General features: G+C 39.2%; 1 pseudogene; it reads right to left on the bottom strand.

The window, feature by feature from the left end:
• Positions 1-666: 666 nt before the first annotated feature.
• Positions 667-17,488, bottom strand: LOC120864471 (annotated as a pseudogene).
• Positions 17,489-19,356: the final 1,868 nt, after the last annotated feature.

Below are 19,356 nucleotides of genomic sequence, written 5' to 3'. Positions count from 1 at the left end.
AAAAAAAAATCCCTGATCTATAACATTTGCCAATTTCCATGGTATATGATGGGTATGCTCCCATCACAGCTGATTTCAAGCTGTCAATATGATGTCACTGAAACTGAAGTTGGGAAGAATGCACACACATCAGTATACCACCACCTCCTGCTTAAGGAGAATAAAGTCATTTTTGTGAAGTGTATTTGCCAACTAGAGTATAGCCAAATGCTCCATAACTAGAATTCAATCAGTGAGCATGCCCTACTAGGCCCTTTCCAAACATTTCCCACATGTTACTGGTTTGTAATCTGATTTTCTCTGGACTTCCAGAATAGGAATTAGACTGGCAATAATAATCTGTACTCCAATAGTCTTGCCAATACTTCTTTAGGATCCTTAGCAGAAAACTACAGTTTCCTTAAGTATTTTTAGAGACTCTATGTGGTGAATTAGAGCTGCTTAAGAACATCGGCTCTTAGAGGATAATGTCAGTGAGATGAGAGAATAAATGAGTCTTAGAGTTTCCTTCCACCCATAAACATGCTGATTCAACAACCATCCAGAGAAAAATTCCCTTGGTGGGAAATCCAGAAGCTAGTTGAGAGGTTCCTACATCTTGGGAAAGTGTAAAATCAGACCCATTGAAACCAGAAGAGAAATCCAAGACACCTTCTTGCCAAATCCCTACCTCTGGTACAGTGCCAGCTGACCAGAGGGAAACACTGCAGCTCTTAGCTTCTCACTGGAGAAGGAAAGAGTTGGATTATAGCCTATTGCTTCAACTTTTCCAGGAGATCCTGAAGGACTAGCTTGTGTTTTGCTGGTCATGTAACCCTTAGGGGACCTGGGATGCTCTAGCTGCAAGAACGGGAACACAGATGGTGATTTGGGCTAGCACTCTGCATAACCTCTCTTTCTGGCGTAGCACAGAGTAAGGGCATGCAAAAGCCCAACTCATAGCTTTTCCCTGGGAAGGGAAAAAGAGTTGGACCACATGGCAGCTGCACCAACTTTTAGAGGAGCTGCTTAAGGGCTGGCTTTTGTCTTGTTTGTCTCAGTATGCCAAACATAGTCTAAAAAGAACCAAACACAGTCTAGCCACCGGAAGGTTGGTAAGAACAGAGATGGTGGTTTGATGTAGCATGTAGCTCATTACTGCAGCCCTTCTAGCACACACACAAAAAAAGTGAAAGGCCTCAATTCCTGGCTTCTCCCTGGAGAGGGAAAGAATTGGCAGGAATATCCAGTGGTCCAACCTTCCTGGGGACTGCCTGGTCTCACTTGTTTCAGTGCACTTTCAGGATCTCACATACTCTAAGTGCCTGGAGGCTACTAAGAATGAACAGGTGTGAGCAAGGCCCTTCTTCCCTGAAACATGGAGGAGAATCTCTGCTTGCTTGTCCCTACCTTCTGATGGGTTTCTGTCCATCCTTGACATTCACTGGCTTGTGGATACATCACCCCAGTTCTCTGTATCACATCCTTTCTGTATGTCTCCACAGTGTCTTCCCTCTGCGCCTTCCTGTCTGTGTGTCCACATTTCTACTTTTGATAAAGATATCATACTTGATTAGAGCCCACTCTAATGACCTTATTTTAATGATTACCTCTATAAAGACCTTATTTCCAAATACGGTCACATTCTGAGTTACTTAGTGTTAGGACTTCAATGTGTCTATTCTTGTAGGGCAAAATTTTACTTATAGCAATGAAAATAATCACTAATGATGCGAAATACTTGTAACAAGAAATATGAAAGAACCTAAACCAAGGTGCATTGTAATCAAGTTGTTTGAAACTAGTGAAGAAAGACAATCTTCTGATGCAAATAGACATGTTATATCCAGAAGAGCAAAAATAGGTTTTTTCATATTTCCTTTTAAATTTTTTATTTACTTATTTATTTATAATTGGGGTATAGTTGCTTTACAATGCTGTGCTAGTTTCTGCAGTGCAAAAAAAAAAAAAGGAATCAGCTAAAAGTATACATATATACCTCCTACCCACCTAGGTCATCACAGAGCACCAAGCTGAGCTCCCTGTGCTATCCAGCAGGTTCTCACCAGCTATCTATTTTACACATGGCAGTGCCCATACATCATGCTTAGGTTTTGTTGAGCTTCTCGAATCTGCGGGTATACATTTTCTATCAACTCTGCAAGATTTTGAGCTATTTTTTTCTAATACATGTTTCTTTTTTCCTTTTTTTTTACTCTCTTCTCTGTGGAGACTAATTCTAAATGTTTATATACAAAGGTACATGAAGTTGTCCCACTGCTCACTGATGCTTTTTATTTTTTCCAGTACTTTTTCTCTATTTTATTTGAAATAATTCATATTGCTATATCTTCAAGCTTAGTAATCTGTTTTTAAATTTAATATCCAATTTAAGTTTTAGAAACCTTAATGAGAAATATAACAGGATCAAAACATTTAAAACAAGTACACTTACTAATCATTCCAGTAATTCATTGTAGTCATGTTGACTATAGAATATGAAAAATAAATACAGAAGTTCAATTACTTTAAAACACACTGCTTCTACTGTTGCCAAATTTTACATTTATGTATATAATCCATAGTGGAAGCAGAATTTCTCTCTAAAAAACATTATCTCTTAAAACTCTTGGCATATTAGAGCCATAAGCAATTTCTATCATATAAAATTGCATTCCAAATTTGATGTCTCAGTGGTAGGATATCACAGCCAGCATATATAATCACTATGTAGTGACTTGGCTTTCTAGTCACAGCCATTATTTTCTTTAATGTAGAAAGATTAATATGCATTCTACAAGAGGCATCGAGGTTAGTAATTCTATTGGATATGTCCTGACATAATTTTCAAACTGTGCATGACACAGTTTTGTTAAGGCCATATTTTATTTGCTGGCTAACGGGCAAAAGGCAATAATTTAGTTTCATTATTTTCTTAAAAGTTTGTATTCCTAAAAATCATGAAAAAGTTGGAAAGATTGCTAAAACATTGAAACTTTAAATATATCTTATAAAATCTTGCTTGTACAAAAATATAAGTTAAATATAAACATGAAGCAGTTGTGATAATTTTATGCAAGTCTATTTTATAGTCTTCAGTTATATACAGAAATTTTTCAGCTCTGTTACTTGTAAAAAGATCAATACTGGATTGAATTACTATTTATTGGCAAAGGCCAAAAAGCTTACTTTAGCATTAATCTTTTACATGATTAAATGTAGAACTTCCTGATTTGAGATCACCTAAACATTGAAGGGAAAATGAAAGGGCAATATATCCATAAACTAATGAATAATTTCACTGCAATGTATCACAAAATACAAAGAAACCACACAGATCCACGCATGTGTATGTGTATCTGTATTCACACACATATATATCCAGTCTTAAAGCCTAATTAGATGCTGTTTCTAATTCCATATTGAGCTTTGCATTTTTTCTTACTCCACCAAATGGATAGCTTTTTGTTGTCATTTTATTCTTGAAGACAATATGGAGAAAATCTTGACCTCATTCTTCAGGGTAGCCTTTACTTATTTTGGAAATGCAACAAAATGCCCTGCTGGTGTCCTTTGCAAAGATAATTTGGGTCATTTATTGGAATCAGCAACTGGATCCTTAGAGACATTAATCCTAAGCCCAAGTAATTAAAAATGACTATACTTGAAGGAAAAATTCAAGTATTTTACCTTGCTATTTTCTGTAGCAAAGCTTCCACCAAAACCAAAGAAAGCATTTTCAATACTCCATTTTTTTTTTAATTCCACCTTCCTTTATTTCACCTTCCATAGTCTCTTTTAAGCTACTATATTTGTACCATCCCATTGGCCCTGATGTGGGAAAGATTGAGGGCAGGAAGAATAGGGGGTGACAGAGGATGAGATGGTTGAATGGCATCATTGACTCAATGGACATGAGTTTAAGCAAACTCCAGGAGGTAGTGAAGGACAGAGAAGCCTGGCATGCTGTAGCTAGTTCATGGGATTGCAAAGAGCTGGACATGACTTAGTGACTGAACAAAAACAAAACAACAGATTGACTAATTCTAAGATGAGGTTGGAAGCAACCTACAGCTCTTGGAGTTCTCAGTAGTGGAACTTCCTACCTAAAATATCCTAGTCTTTAGTACCAGGGTCAAGAAGATTTCAAGAACCAGTTATGATTGTTAATGGTGCTGCTGCACACTTCGGTAAAATTAAATGTCTTAGATTCTTAACTATTATTTTCTTTCACACATTATAAATGTTACAGCTATTGCAGACCACAGATCTAGGTACTGATAAAAACTCTTTCTCTATGTTCAAAGCATCCTTTTATGATCTTCACCTCAAGCTGTTACAGTACTGTGTTCTACCACTAGAACAGAATAGCCTGTAACAGAATCTTTTGTTCCATAATATTTTTAATTAAAGCAATTCCTGCTACTCCGTCTATTCCTTTGACATTAACGAAGTGAGCAGAAGCTCCAGTGCTGGCAGTCCTTTAAAAAGAGACTCCTCTGTAGCCAAAGTCACATAACTCGTATACCATACCTTCTAGATTATCAGAAGTTTACAATAAATATTTGGCCCATATTTTTTTCTGCTCTCTAGCATTTGTAGCCACTGTGATTAGATTTCAGGACTGAACAAGAATCGTTTCAATCTAGTTCTTTAGCCAGTAACACTCTGAATCTGTGTTTTCTCCTGTGAAGAGAACTCTTCCTCTGGGAATGACAAAGTCTGCAGGAACAGTTTTTACCTCTATTGGAAGATGTCCATCATATTTCTCAAGAGTGTAGTTCCATCCCTTTCATCATCTAGAAAGTTCATCTCTTTTTACTCTGCAATGTCTATTCTACTGTTCATCCTATCTAGTGAATTTTTTATTTAAGACCTTAATTTTCATCTTTATAAATTTGATTTATAAATCAAACTCTGAACAACAGTGAATGACAGGGAAGCTTGGTTTGCTGCAGTCCATGGGATCGCAAAGAGTTGGACACAACTGAGTCACTGAACAACAACAACAAAGTTTGATTTGGGTCTCTTTTATATTTCCCTTGCTTCTACTCAGCACATGCAGTCTTTCTCCCAGTGTGCTAACTATACAGAATGTCTAGAGTGCTGGTAATGTTGTGTTTATTAACTTAGGTGGGGGATACCTGATGTTTACATATTTGGTAGATGTTACATTTATGTTTTACATACATGTATATTATATTCCAAAATGAAAATTAGGTGATTCAAGAAATCGTATTAGCTCTGCATGTAAAGCATCCGAAATCCAACCATTTCCCACCAGCTTCATCACTGCCACCCAAATCCATGCCTCCATCACTCATAGACTTGTTAATAGCAACACCCATCCCACTGGACTTCCTTCTTCTGCCCTTTTCTGCCCTAGTCTACTTTCAGCTCAATGGCTAATGTCTTTCTTTTAAAATAAAAGTTCAATGATATCACCTTTTCCTCAAATTCCTGTGGCTTCCCATCTCACTCAGAGTCAAAGTCAAAGACTTTTTTTTTATGGTTTATAAAACCTTACATGATTGGGCATACTCTTATTTGACTCCTTTCTTAAAGTTTATTCTATGTTAGCCATAGAAGCCTCCCATCTATTCTTCAAATTTACTGGACATTCTCCTAACACATTGCACTTAACACTTTTCCTTGCCTATAACACTGTTGCCACTGACATCCCCATGGCTCACTTTCTTATCTTTATCAAATCAACATTCTAATTTGTATCTTCCTAGTAGGACTTTCCTGATCTTAAGTCAGTCTCTTTTCTTCTTGGTCCCATCCTTCCTTCCATCCTTTCTTAGTACTCATCACAATCTATCATACTCTACATTTCATATTTATTTAATCTTTGTTTGTCTTCCTCAAACATAAACTCTGCAAGGGAAATGATTTTTAGCACTTAAAAAAAAAAAAAACTTGTTGCTTGAATCTTCAGTGCCTGTATCAGTATCTCACACACATGAAGTATGTACTCAATAAATATTTGTTGAATAAATACTGCTAAGCAATTGTTCTCTACTTTCAGGTAATTTTTCCTCCTTGAAATTAAAACCTGTTATTTATTTCAGTAGCTCGTACATACTGTGCAGTGATAGCTATTTGTTAAATGAATGACTCTGTGCCTCACTAGTGGCAGTGTAGTCCTGTAATCCTAATGGTTACAGATGGGACGTAGGAGTCTGCACTCTGATGGTCTATTCTTGGCTCTTTCTGTGATTGCATTCATCATACCTGAATATTCATTAGTTGTTTATTTGGGGACCTACATATCAAACACATGTTGGTATGGAAAACACTGGACAAGTCACTGCAAGTTAAAATAAAGACTGAGTTTTCTTCCAGGCCCTCAAAATAATGTCTGCAAAATGAAATGTGTCCCAGCGTACTACGGTGTTGCTAAACGTGTATTTGCATATGCAGATGCAAGATTCTGCCAACAGATTAGCTAATTGGCAATACAAAGCAGCCACTGAGGACCTATTTACTTCTCTTATAAAGGCCAGTACAGTTGTGTGAGCCACAAATGAAATGCGTGCTGTTGGATTTGCAGGAATGGTTTCTGAGATTGGAAATGATTACCTTTTAGCTGAAATAGATTAGGGAGCTGTTGCTGTCAGTTCTAAAAGTCCCTGCTTTCTCAGATAGAAAATATCACTTGTCTTCCATGAAATATGCTGCTGGTTAGAAGAATCTACCTCCGTGCTTCAACCATGGCACATTTGGAATGGCAGCCCTCACTCACCCATCTTTAATTATGCCTAGAAGAGTGCTGAAAGCCAGGGAAGGACCCAAGTGCTCTTGACTGGCTGTGGTGCTGACCAACTTTGACTCTATTCCACAGAGTGAAAGTCTCTTTGAAATACAGTAGCCAGCACTGCAAACAATTAGTCTTACTGAACTAATATTGCCTATATTGTGGGGGTCTATTTCAAACACTTGCAAAATGTTACAGTGGGCATCTGATCTAATACCATCTCTTTACAAATGGAATTACATAGACCAAAAAGGTAAAGTAAATTGTCCATTGCAGGGTGGGATTAAAACCCAGGTCACCTGATTTATGACATCACAGTCTTTCTACTGTATTATTCTCAAAATCATGAGCCTACCTGTTAGCCACACCAATTCTCAAATAGTACCATTTTTAAAAAGTCATCTTTGGAGTAAATTAAAAATTAAGATCTTTGGAAATTGCTTTCTTGGTGGCTCAGATGGTAAAGAATCTGCTTGCAATGTAGGAGAACTGGGTTCAATTTTGGGTTGGAAAGATCCTTTGGGGAAAGGACTGGAAGCTACCCCAGTATTCTTGCCTAGAGAATTCCATAGGCAGAGGAGCCTAGTGGGTTACAGTCCATGGGGTCACAAAGAGATGGACATAACTTAGTGACGAACACTTTCACTCACTTTATCTTTTTTATCCCAGAGACTCTAATTTGGAAAGTGAGTAAAAGACTGTAGAAATTGTGCTTTAGCATGTACTCGTGGGTGAGCCTGATATAGATGGCATCAGGCACAATTTGAAAAATTCTGAGATGTGTCAAGGATATGGAGAAAGTATATAGATTACCGTCATCACCATGGAGCCAAAGGATCTGTACATATAATCTCATCTTTGCTATTTACTTCAGTTCAGTTCAGTCGCTCAGTTGTGTCAGACTCTTGGCGACCCCATGAATCGCAGCACGCCAGGCCTCCCTGTCCATCACCAACTACTGGAGTTCACTTAGATTCATGTCCATCAGTCAGTGATGCCATCCAGCAATCTCATCCTCTGTCATCCCCTTCTCCTCCTGCCCCCAATCCCTCCCAGCATCAAAGTCTTTTCCAATGGGTCAACTCTTCGCATGAGGCGGCCAAAGTACTGGAGTTTCAGCTTTAGCATCATTCCTTCCAAAGAAATCCCAGGGCTGATCTCCTTCAGAATGGACTGGTTGGATCTCCTTGTAGTCCAAGGGACTCTCAAGAGTCTTCTCCAACACCACAGTTCAAAAGCATCAATTCTTCGGCACTCAGCCTTCTTCACAGTCCAACTCTCACATCCATACATGACCACAGGAAAAACCATAGCCTTGACTAGACGGACCTTAGTCGGCAGAGTAATGTCTCTGCTTTTCAACATGCTATCTAGGTTGGTCATAACTTTTCTTCCAAGGAGTAAGCGTCTTTTAATTTCATGGCTACAATCACCATCTGCAGTAATCTTGGAGCCCCCCAAAATAAAGTCTGACACTGTTTCCACTGTTTCCCCATCTATTTCCCATGAAGTGATGGGACCAGATGTCATGATCTTCATTTTCTGAATGTTGAGCTTTAAGCCAACTTTTTCACTCTCCTCTTTCACTTTCATCAAGAGGCTTTGTAGGACCTCTTCACTTTCTGCCATAAGGGTGGTGTCATCTGCATATCTGCGGTTATTGATATTTCTCCTGGCAATCTTGATTCCAGCTTGTGTTTCTTCCAGTCCAGCGTTTCTCATGATGTACTCTGCATAGAAGTTAAATAAGCAGGGAGACAATATACAGCCTTGACATAGCTTTTCCTGTTTGGAACCAGTCTGTTGTTCCATATGCAGTTCTAACTGTTGCTTCCTGATCTGCATGCAGGTTTCTCAAGAGGCAGGTCAGGTGGTCAGGTATTCCCATCTCTTTCAGAATTTTCCACAGATTATTGTGATCCACACAGTCAAAGGCTTTGGCATAGTCAATAAAGCAGAAATAGTTGTTTTTCTGGAACTCTCTTGGTTTTTCCATGATCCAGCAGATGCTGGCAATTTGATCTCTGGTTCCTCTGCCTTTTCTAAAACCAACTTGAACGTCAGGAAGTTCACGGTTCACATATTGCTGAAGCCTGGCTTGGAGAATTTTGAGCATTACTTTACTAGCATGTGAGATGAGTGCAATTGTGCAGTAGTTTGAGCATTCTTTGGCAATGCCTTTCTTTGGGATTGGAATGAAAACTGACCTTTTCCAGTCCTGTGGTCACTGCTGAGTTTTCCAAATTTGCTGGCATATTGAGTGCAGCACTTTCACAGAATCATCTTTCAGGATTTGAAACAGCTCAACTGGAATTCCTTCACCTCCACTAGCTTTGTTCGTAGTGATGCTTTCTAAGGCCTCTTGACTTCACATTCCAGGATGTCTGGCTCTAGGTGAGTGATCACACCATCGTGATTATCCGGGTCATGAAGATCTTTTTTGTACAGTTCTTCTGTGTATTCTTGCCACCTCTTCTTAATATCTTCTGCTTCTGTTAGGTCCATACGATTTCTGTCCTTTATTGAGTCCATCTTTGCATGAAATGTTCCCTTGGTATCTCTAATTTTCTTGAAGAGATCTCTAGTCTTTCCCATTCTGTTCTTTTCCTCTATTTCTTTGCCTTGATCACTGAAGAAGGCTTTCTTATCTCTTCTTGCTATTCTTTGGAACTCTGCATTCAGATGCTTGTATCTTTCCTTGTCTCCTTTGCTTTTTGCTTCTCTTCTTTTTGCAGCTGTTTGTAAGGCCTCCGCAGACAGCCATTTTGTTTTTTGCATTTCTTTTCCACAGGGATGGTCTTGATCCCTGTCCCCTGTACAATGTCACGAACCTCATTCCATAGTTCATCAGGCACTCTATATCAGATCTAGGCCCTTAAATCTATTTCTCACTTCCACTGTATAATCATAAGCGATTTGATTTAGGTCATACCTGAATGGTCTAGCGGTTTTCCCTACTTTCTTCAATTTAAGTCTGAATTTGGTAATAAGGAGTTCATGATCTGAGCCACAGTCAGCTCCCGGTCTTGTTTTTGCTGACTGTATAGAGCTTCTCCATCTTTGGCTGCAAAGAATATAATCAGTCTGATTTCTATGTTGACCATCTGGTGATGTCCATGTGTAGAGTCTTCTCTTGTGTTGTTGGAAGAGGGTGTTTGCTATGACCAGTGCATTTTCTTGGCAAAACTCTATTCGTCTTTGCCCTGCTTCATTCTGCATTCCAAGGCCAAATTTGCCTGTTACTCCAGGTGTTTCTTGACTTCCTACTTTTGCATTCCAGTCTCCATAATGAAAAGGACATCTTTTAGGGGTGTTAATTCTAAAAGGTCTTGTAGGTCTTCATAGAACCTTTCAACTTCAGCTTCTTCAGTGTTACTTGTTGGGGCATAGACTTGAATTACCGTGATATTGAATGGTTTGCCTTGGAGATGAACAGAGATCATTCTGTCGGTTTTGAGATTGTATCCAAGTACTGCATTTGGGACTCTTTTGTTGACCATGATGGCTACTCCATTTCTTCTGAGGGATTCCTGCCCGCAGTAGTAGATATAATGGTCATCTGAGTTAAATTCACCCATTCCAGTCCATTTTAGTTCACTGATTCCTAGAATGTCGACGTTCACTCTTGCCATCTCCTGTTTGACCACTTCCAGTTTGCCTTGATTCATGGACCTGACATTACAGGTTCCTATGCAATATTGCTCTTTACAGCATCGGACCTTGCTTCTATCACCAGTCACATCCACAGCTGGGTATTGTTTTTGCTTTGGCTCTATCCCTTCATTTTTTCTAGAGTTATTTCTCCACTGATCTCCAGTAGCATATTGGGCACCTAATGACCTGGGGAGTTCCTCTTTTGGTATCCTATCATTTTTCCTTTTCATACTCTTCATGGGGTTCTCAAGGCAGAATACTGAAGTGGTTTGCCATGCCCTTCTCCAGTAGACCACATTCTGTCAGACCTCTCCACCATGACCCGCCCATCTTGGGTTGCCCCGCGGGCATGGCTTAATTTCATTGAGTTAGACAATGCTGTGGTCCTAGTGTGATTAGATTGACTAGTTTTCTGTGAGTATGGTTTCATTGTGTCTGCCCTCGATGCCGTCTTGCAACACCTACCATCTTACTTGGGTTTCTCTTACCTTGGGTGTGGGGTATCTCTTCACGGCTGGTCCAGCAAAGTACAGCCATTGATCCTTACCTTGCATGAGGGGTATCTCCTCACCACCGCCCTTGTACATTTGAATGATTTCCTTATTTAGGCTCTCTCAGTGTCAATTATCCTCCCTGGGAAATGGAAACTCACTGAGCTGAGTTCAGTTCAGTCCCTTAGTCATGTCCAACTCTTCATGACCCAATGGACTGCAGCATGCCAAGCTTACCTATCGATCACCAACTCCCAGAGCCTGATCAAACTCATGCCCATCAAGTTGGTGATGCCATCCAACCATCTCATCCTCTGCCATCCCCTTCTCCTCCTGCTTTCATTCTTTCCCAGCATCTGGGTCTTTTCCAGTGAGTAAGTTCTTTGCATCATGTGGCCAAAGTATTGGCTTTTCAGCTTCAGCATCAGTCCTTCCAGTGAATATTCAGGACTGATTTCCTTTAGGATTGACTGGTTGGATCTCCTTGCAGTCCAAGGGACTCTCAAGAGTCTTCTCCAACACCACAGTTCAAAAACATCTATTCTTCAGCACTCAGCTTTCTTTATAGTCTAACTCTCACATCCATATATGACTACTGGAAAAACCACAGCTTGGTTGACAAAGGAATGTCTGATTTTTAATATGCTGTCTAGGTTGGTCATAGCTTTTCTTCCATGGAGCAAGTGTCTTTTAATTTCATGGCTGCAGTCACCATCTGCAGTGATTTTGAAGCCCAAGGAAGTAAAGTCTGTCACTGTTTCCATTGTTTCCCCATCTATTTGCCATGAAGTGATGTGATCAGAGGGCATGTCTTCATTTTTTGAATGCTGAGTTTTAAGCCAGTCTTTTCACTTTCCTCTTTCATCCTCATCAAGAGGCTCTTTACTTCCTCTTCACCTTCTGCCATTAAGATGGTGTCATAAGCATATATTGGAGAAGGCAACGGGAACCCACTCCAGTACTCTTGCCTGGAAAAATCCCATGGATGGAGGAGCTGGGTAGGTTGTAGTCCATGGGTTTGCTATGAGTCAGACATGACTGAATGACTTCACTTTCACTTTTCACTTTCATTCATTGATAAAGGAATGGCAACCCATTCCAGTGTTCTTGCATGGAAAATCCCAGAAATGGGGGAGCCTGGTGGGCTGCTGTCTATGGAATCGCACAGAGTCAGACACAACTTAAGTGACAGCCGCAGCAGCAGCATAAGCATATATGAGGTTATTAATATTTCTCCTGTCAATCTTGATTCCATTTTAGCTTCATCCAGCCTGGCATTTTTGCATGATGTACTCTTCATATAAGTGAAACAAGCAGGGTGACAATATACAGCCTTGACACTCACTTCCCAATTTTGAACCAGTACATTGTTCCATGTCCAGTTCTAACTGTTGTCTCTTGACCTGCATCCAGTTTTCTTGTGAGGTGGTGGGGGCAGGCAGGTAAGCTTGTCTGGTATTCCCTTCTCTTTGAGAATTTTCCACAGTTTCTTGTGATCCACACAGTCAGAGGCTTTAGTGTAGTCCATGAAGCAGAAGTAGTTAATTTTCTGGAATTCTCTTGCTTTTTCTATGATCCAGTGGATGTTGACAGTTTGATATCTGGTTCCTCTGCCTTTTCTAAATTCAGCTTGTACATCTAGAAGTTCTCGGTTCACGTACTGTTAGATCTTAGCTTGAAGGATTTCGAGCATTACCTTGCTAGCATGTGAAATGAGGACAATTGTATGGTGCATTATTCGGCATTGCCCTTTTTTGGGATTGGAATGAAAACTGACCTTTTCCAGTCCTGTGGCCACTGCTAAGTTTTCCAAAATTTTCTGGCTTATTGAGTGCAGCACTTTCACATCATCTTTTAGGATCTGAAATAGCTCAACTGGAATTCCATCACCTCCAGAAGCTTTGTTTGTAGGAATGCTTCCTAAGATCCACTTGATTTCACACTCCATGATGTCTGGCTCTGGTTGAGTGATCACACCATCATGGTTTTCCTGATCATTAAGACCTATTCTGTACAGTTCTTCTGTGTGTTCTTGCCACCTTTTCTTATATTCTGCTTCTGTTAGGTCTACACTATTTTCTGTACTTTATTGTGCCTATCTTTGCATGAAATGTTCACTTGGTATCTCTAATCTTCTTGAAGAGATCTTTAGTCTTTCCCATTCTTTTTTTTTTCCCCCTCTATCTCTTTGCATTGTTCACTTAGGAAAGCTTTCATATCTCTCCTTGCTATTCTTTGGAGCTCTGCATTCAGATGGATTTATCTTTCCTTTAATATGTATATTATATAACATACTGTGTATAAAAATATAAATATATTTTTCCTTTGGCTATCCCTAGTCTCCTTGTTTTTTCTCTCTCAGTTCTACCAAATTTACAACCGAAAATGCCTGTCTGAGGGTGCAGGTATGAGAGCAATAAGATTATTCATCTAGTCTTTAAAATGTATTTTCCCTTTCCTTTCAATGAGCCTTAACTAAAATGGCCAATTGCATTCAACAAGCCTGGTGAGAACTCACATTTCTGGTTGAGAGGAAATATGATTAAGTAATTTAGACATTTCAGAATGCTTATTTCCACCCAGGCTAGAGGTCTTTTGGTCCAGTGAGCTTGTCAAGTGCAGTGAAAATATACTCAACCCAGGTTGTCATTTATATGTATAGTTTATAGGCTACTGAAAAAGTCTACCAAGAGATAAATAGGTGCCTCAAATTATCCAAAATCCTGACTTGAGTAGTACTTTATCATCAATTGTCTAAAATAACTTGATTGCAAAGATTCTAGGATAGACAGTGGAAATAAAATCAACTGTGAACTGACAGCTATGCCAGGAAAACCGAGAATTCCAAGTGGCTTTGGGGCTATTTGAATGTTTTAGATAACACATATCATCCTGCATCCAGACACCCTGTGATTGACTTCAAGTTTTGTCATTAAAAAACTGTTGGGAGTGACAAACAGCTTGGCAACAGTGATGCATCTTATTGTTGAAAATGTTCCTAAACATCACATTCTAGTTGGTGGTGATAGTGGTGGTGATTCCAGTGAAAATAGTAGTGTGGAGGGTCATTATATTTTTTTCTTCTAAAAATCTGGGTAGATGTTAGAGCACACTGGATGAAAGTAGAATCTTAATGTTGAATAGACCGATGTTTGAATCCAGTTTGATACTTCATAGCTGTGTGAAGTAAGGCAAATTGCTTACAGTCTTTACATTTCAGCTTTGTCATCTGTCAAACAAGAACAAATTATGGACCTCAAAGGAGTGCTTATTCAATTAAATTAATTTATATAAATATATATGAAGTACTTTATAGGTAATTTAATTATAGAAAGTACCTCAATCCTAAGAGATGGTCAACAAATGCTTTCCACTTCACAGTAGTATCAGTAGTATTAAAAGTATTAGAAATAGGGTGTTTTTTAAATGATGTAGCCTAATTCTACTTTAATCTGATGTCTAAACCTAATATGTATATTGTTTGAATGCCATCCTGCTCAAAAATGAATTTTCACAATGTAAATGAATAAAGGATGAACAAGTCTAAGAAGACGGAAGAGACACAATAATCCAGGTTATTTTAAATGTATAATGAAAACAGAATTACGTGCCAGAGCCTAGGCAATATATGAATGTATCTCAGATCTGTATTTACTATTACATTTAAGGTTCAGTTCAGTTCAGTTCAGTCGCTCAGTCGTGTCCGACTCTTTGCAACCCCATGAATCGCAGCACGCCAGGCCTCCCTGTCCATCACCATCTCCCAGAGTTCACTCAGACTCAAGTCCATTGAGTCCGTGATGCCATCCAGCCATCTCATCCTTGGTCATCCCCTTCTCCTCCTGCCCCTAATCCCTCCCAGCATCAGAGTCTTTTCCAATGAGTCAACCTCTTGGAATGAGGTAGCCAAAGTGGAGGTAGCCAAAGTAGTGGGAAGTAAAGTGTCCATCTGAATCTGCATAAAACTAAATAATAACTTACAAACACTTTTATCCATTGATAAAGTTGTTAAATGCCAGGACCTGGAGAAGAGTTGTTACATTACTAAATTGCTTCTCCCTAGACTGGTCAACTTCTCCCTGTTGCTGCTGCTGCTAACTTGCTTCAGTTGTGTCCGACTCTGTGTGACCCCATAGACGGCAGCCCACCAGGCTCCCCCATCCCTGAGATTCTCCAGGCGAGAATACTGGAGTGGGTTGCCATTTCCTTCTCCAATGCATGAAAGTGAAAAGTGAAAGTGAAGGCGCTCAGTTGTGTCCGACTCCATGGACTGCAACCTACCAGGCTCCTCTGTCCATGGATTTTCCAGGCAAGAGTACTGGAGTGAGTTGCCATTGCCTTCTGTGCTCCTTCTCCGCAACTTCTCCCTAGATTGGTAAAATGTGAAAAGTCACAGGTTCCCACGTGCAGAATGAGCGCTGAGTGCGCTGAGTGCGCTGAGTGCACTTCACCTTCCTGATGGGGATTCTGTTGTCCTATGAGGGAGAATCTTTTATAGCCATAAAACTTCTGTTTCTGGAAGGAGTCAGTGAGTTTATTTAAGCTTAAATGAAAACGCTCTTACTGCTTTTTAAATTCTCTTCTCTAGGAAATACTTTTGCAGGGTTGAAGATGAATAAATCTCTAGTTATAGGATGTCAAATATTAGCAAGTAGATGAGGGATAAAGGAATAGCTATCTTTTTGGATAAGGTAATCATAATTTTAGCTTTTTTCTGTATCTGGAAAAAGTCACACTCATTGAGAAACATTTGGAATATACAGAAAGCCACAAAAATGAAAATGTATCACAAGTATATTTAACATTCAGACTTAAAAATAAAATTTTATTAAGTTTAAGAATTCAGTGTAAACTATTTCAAACTTTTTTTTAATAAATAGCCATTTTTCACATGCATGCACAGAAGTGATATTCCATATAATTATTTTTACACTGTCTTTATATCTTGACCATTTCCATTTCATTATATTTCAGTATCCTAATTTTAATAGCTGTGAGTTATTTCATCGTATAGATGGACCTTACCATTTTAACTTATGTTCTCTGGTTCTAAGTTTATGCTTCTCAGAGCCAAATGTAAATGAATATTCTTACAGATTAAACCTTTCAGAGTTTCATGATGAATTTTTTTTTAGGTTCTAGCAATAAAATTGTATTCCATGGTATGCAGATTTTAGTATATAATGGTAGATTAATAAATTTGCATAGAGTTAATATCAAATTTAAAAAGAATCAACATTTTCTTCTAATCTCACTATCACTGGTATCATTATTAACAATAATGAAGTGCACATACAGATTCACAGCACATATTTCACTTGGATGTATGACAATCTGACCCCAGTGATGGAGTAAGTATCACTGCTTACTCTGTTGACTCTTCCAGTCGCCTTTTTGTTTCCAGCTATGCTCATTTCATAGCTAGAGTTAGCAGCTACGAACATCTGCAAGTTTGATAAGAGAAACCTAAAAGGGTGATGAAGTAAGCATGCTCATATTTTCTGTCCATACTAACAAAGAAATAATTTAACAGTTTCTAAGGGCCAATGAAATGGCATAACCCAGTGAGTTTCATTTAAAAAGGAAACAACACATGTGTGTATCTTTCTGCTTTAACAAAGGCAATAAACACTCACAAATAATGTTGTGATGCTGCTAGAATTGGAATGATTCAAGGATAGTGCCTGGACCAAATGTCAATAAGTACAAAAAATCCAATCATCACTATAATCAGATAAGGCCTCTTTTTCCCTATGGGCAATAGATTGTTTTTAAAGATACCTTTGTTGTTGTTGTTGTTGTTGTTAAGCTATGAAAAGCAAAATCAATTCTTGCTTTATTTTTATCTAAAATACTTATGAAAACATTTCTCTCCTTCTGTAATTTGAAGTGGAAAAAAAAAAAACAACTGCAGTTGCTTTTTTTTTTAATGAAAGCATATATGATTAACAATTGCCCAAAGTTGTACTGTAATTTAGAGATCTGTGGTTTCAGAGGCCTCTGTTTTTTTTAAAAAAGCAAATTGTCAGGAGGAATAGGATACAAACTCATATCATTTCATGTGAAATAATAGGAAAATTTTTAAAAAAGACAAGTAAAATTTTTAGTTAGTTAACTTTCCATTCTTGGCCATGGTCTCTTCCTACTTTGTACGCTTTTTCATAGCAATCCCAGTCACATGCAAAGCGCCAATCCCTATCTGTTTGCTAATGACCCTCAAATTTATGTATCTAACCCAGAGTTCACTTTTTGAGCTCCATGTGTATTCAGTTGTCTTCTTGATTTCTCAACTTGCAGCTCCCCAGTGCCCATAAAACATGAGAAGTCCATAAGCATCTCCCTCAAAATGAGTCTTCTAATAGCAACTCTGAGTGATGGTACAGAGAAATAGCCACATTCATCTCTGATTCCCCCATCAGCAAATCTTATGCTTTTATCTTCCTAAATATGTCACACAGCACAGGTAGCTTTTTCTGTCTCCCTGACCCTTTTCTGGATTCAGCTGGCCTTCTCTCCCTTCTCTCCCTACCTGCAGGCCATTGCACTCCATCTTCTTGAGTCCAGATCTTCCTTCCCTGTCCCCGGCCCAAGCACTTTCCAACATGTTCTTTCCAAAATAAGTATTTTTACAACTCAAATATGATCATACCTCCTCCAACTTATAACTCTTTGAGGCAGGGGTCCCCAGGCTCTGGGATCTAATGCCTGATGATCTAAAATGGAACTGGTGCAGCAATAACATAAATCAAATGCACAATAAATGTAATGCACTTGAATAATCCTGACCCCAACCCTCCACCCAGTCTGTGGAAAAATTGTCTTCCGTGAAACCAGTCTCTGGTACCGAAAAGTTGGGGACCACTGCTTTAAGGGGTTCTCAGTGATCTGTAAAACTAAAAGATGTCTTTAATGAGGTCTGCAAAGGCGTGGCTATTCTTCCTAGTTTACCAGTCTTATTTTACATTTTGCCCCTCCCATTCCCCTTGTTAAAGCCACACTTCCTTTGTTTTGGTATATCTCAGTTGCATCCTGTGTCAGTTAACAAAGGCCTCCGAAGGTGCTGTTACCACATCACCAGCTCCCCCAACCTGTGACATGCTCGTCTTGCTTTTTCTCTGTTTCCTCCTCATCGCTCTTCATCTTCCACCTCAGCATCATTTCCTCATGAAAACTTTATCTGATCCACCAGCCTCAGAAAGATTCGTCTAGTGCTCTCATTGAATTGCATTTCTTTGTTTCATATTTCTGAGTTCAATTTTGTAATTATATGCTTCTTATTTTTAATTATTTGATTAATGTCTGGCTGATAAGCTTATGAATTAGGACTATAGTCATTCACTGTGCATGCTGAGTTACTTCAGTTTTGTCTGACTCTTTGCAGCCCCTATAGACTGTACCCCGCCAGACTTCTTGGTCCATGGGGTTCTCCAGGCAAGAATACTGGAGTGGGTTGCCATGCCCTCCTCCAGAGGCTCTTGCCTTGATCTCCCAGGGGTCAAACTCGTGTCTCCTGTCTCTTGCATTGGCAGATGTGTTCCTTACCACTAGCACCACCTGGGAAGCCCATACTAGGGCACCATAAAAATGAATGGTGTAAACAACAGAAACGTGTTGTATCACTGATCTGGAGGCTGGAAGTCTGAGATTAAGGTGTTGGCAGGGTTGGTTCCTTTAGATGACTGCGAGTGAAGAATCTTTTCCAGGCCTCTCTCCTTGGTTTGGAGTCAGCCATCTTCTCCATGTGTCTCTTCACATCATCTTCTTTCTGTGCATAGGTGTCTGTGTCCACATTTTCTCTCTTTATAGGGATACCTGTCATCTTGGATTAAAGCTCATCCTTATGACCTCATCTTAACTAATTATGTATGCATTGACCCTAGTTTGAGATAAAGTCACCTTCTGGTGGGCTGGAGACTAGGACTTCACCATATTAATTTGGGGTGGAGACAGAAATCAGCCTACAACATGGACCTGTTTTGTCCCCCTGTTGTTTCCAGTACAGGTAGTGCTAGGGGGTTTAGTTACTAAGCTGTGTCCCACTCTTGTGACCCCATGGATTGTAGCCTGCCAGGCTCCTCTGTCCATGGGATTCTCCAGGCAAGAATACTGTGGTGAGTTGTTATTTCTTTCTCCAGGGGATCTTCCCGACCCAGGAATTAAACCCAGGTGTCCTGCATTTCAGGCAGATTATTTACTGATGTAGCTACATAGTAGCCCTAGGTAGTATAAGAGCTGTCAATAAATAAATGGTTGCTTCTTATCATTCATTAACCAAAATTACCAGAAGTAGGGACTAACTCCTTAACATGGCAGGGTTGTTCCTGTATTATTTATTCTATTCCATATTAACCACAATTGTTTTCCTTCTTCTAAAAAAAAGAGTAACTATCTGTTAAAAGAGAACATTTTAGTACAACATGGTGTTCAGTTCAGTTCAGTTCAGTCTCTCAGTCATGTCTGACTCTTTGCAAC

This window comes from Oryx dammah, unplaced genomic scaffold, assembly GCF_014754425.2.
Source record: "Oryx dammah isolate SB20612 unplaced genomic scaffold, SCBI_Odam_1.1 HiC_scaffold_5, whole genome shotgun sequence".
Lineage (NCBI taxonomy): Eukaryota > Metazoa > Chordata > Mammalia > Artiodactyla > Bovidae > Oryx > Oryx dammah.
Note: the sequence above shows the minus strand (reverse complement) of the source record. Positions and strands in the feature narration are given on the sequence as shown.